Source organism: Salmo salar, chromosome ssa06 (genome assembly GCF_905237065.1).
Source record: "Salmo salar chromosome ssa06, Ssal_v3.1, whole genome shotgun sequence".
NCBI lineage: Eukaryota > Metazoa > Chordata > Actinopteri > Salmoniformes > Salmonidae > Salmo > Salmo salar.
Genome location: NC_059447.1, coordinates 41,759,477 through 41,761,649, shown reverse-complemented (window position 1 = coordinate 41,761,649; position 2,173 = coordinate 41,759,477).

Below are 2,173 nucleotides of genomic sequence, written 5' to 3'. Positions count from 1 at the left end.
CCTACTGGTCGCTCACCCAATTAGCTCCTACTGGTCGCCCACCCAATTAGCTCCTATTGGTCGCCCACCCAATTAGCTCCTACTGGTCGCCCACCCAATTAGCTCCTACTGGTCGCCCACCCAATTAGCTCCTACTGGTCGCCCACCCAATTAGCTCCTACTGGTCGCTCACCCAATTAGCTCCTACTGGTCGCCCACCCAATTAGCTCCTACTGGTCGCCCACCCAATTAGCTCCTACTGGTCGCCCACCCAATTAGCTCCTACTGGTCGCCCACCCAATTAGCTCCTACTGGTCGCCCACCCAATTAGCTCCTACTGGTCGCCCACCCAATTAGCTCCTACTGGTCGCCCACCCAATTAGCTCCTACTGGTCGCCCACCCAATTAGCTCCTACTGGTCGCCCACCCAATAAGCTCCTACTGGTCGCCCATCCAGAGTTTTACCCAAACTCTGCTAGTTTTCATATTTGTCACTGGCTACTACCAATGTGCTATCATGAGAAGGATTATTGATTTCTAAATAACGAAATATATTCACTGTTGTTATCAAAGTCAGTCCAAAGAGTAGGTTTAAACAGAGCAAATAAAATGTAACCATACTTTATAAGTCATATATCATCAATATTATAGTATTTATTCCTAGATAGCATTTGCAAGTCATCAACAGCTGATGTTTCAATTCAACCCGTGGTTCAACTAAAAATAGACAATACATACGGTATAGGCCTATGGTTTCAAGCTTTGGTTGGGTTCAAATGTAATCTTCAAGTTAATCATTAATATGTTGGATTCACATCTCCAACTCAACCAAAAATCAAAGTTAAAGCATAGCACTAAATCAAATCAAACTTTATTTAAAGTGCATTCAAAGTTTGATCAGATCATTAACTTAGATTTAGGGCTATGCTTTAACTTTGATTTTTGGTTGAGATGGAGATGTGAATCCAACATATCAATTATCAACTGGATATTGAATTGTGTTTGGTTGTCATCGCAACCAGATATCAACGTTTGAAGGAGAGGTATCTTCAGCTTGGATCGTTCCATCTGTGCCACTGATTTACGCACCGTCCAGACGCCGAATTTATGACGAGTTGAAGTGAGTAGAAATTAAGAGCGGGCTGGCACGGTTATAAACTTCGCTTGACGTACGGATTGGTTTCTCAGCTTAACACTGCAGCGACATCTTTGTCGGTTTTGGGTCGAATTCAGGCATAACAGCGACCTCTCACAGAAGGTCTCCACCTGCGAATCCGAGACCCTGATTGTGCTTCCGTTGTGGGTGTGGTAGAGAAGCAACCTTTATTTGCATGCAATTAACATGTGTTAATATGCATTACCATGTCTTCCGACAGTGGAAGAACTGCTCTGGTGCGCCACATGAAACAGAGGCGCGCTTCACCCGCACTGCGCTGAAAGAGCGGCCGAGGCTGCTGAACTATTATCAGCAGTCCGACGATGCGCAATTATAATCGTTTCAGGCGGCACTCGATCCCCGCTCTTCCAGTGAGAAAGTGACGTTTTAGAGCGGTGTTTGAACTAGGGCTAAGTCTGGCTTTAATTCCACTTTGTCTACAAATTAATAATTGACATGTTGGATAATGAATGGAACTTATATAACGGTTTGATTTGATTTAGTCCTATTCTTTAACTTATATTTTTGGTTGAAATGGAGACATGAATCCAACATATCAATTATACATTTTTAGACAAACTGGAATTAAAGCCAGACTAAGTCTGTAGCACAAACTATACATCTCCTGCTTTTAAAAATGATTGAAAGTGCAGTGGTTACACATTTAGATGATAACTAAACCAAAAATCTGATATTACTTTTCCATTGGAATTTGGTTGTGCTTTTAGATGCTTGAAAGCATAGTGCTAACACATCCGAAAGTCAACAAATCTCTGGCTGTCTTTTTGAGTGGGTGAATAAAGGTTGAAATCTCATTGATTAATGTCTAGACAAAATATTACCCAAATTTCCACCAAATGTTACCCAAATTTCACTTTGAAATGATGTGGTGTGCCCAGTGGGACAGTAGCCGATATGGTTCAGACTTCAAAGTCAGACTGAGGTATGCCTGCAAGTCTGGTCAAATACTCTTAGCACTCAGCAAGGTGCTTAAGTCTTCTCTCAATGCAGGCTCCAGTCCATGAGACTCTTTGGTTG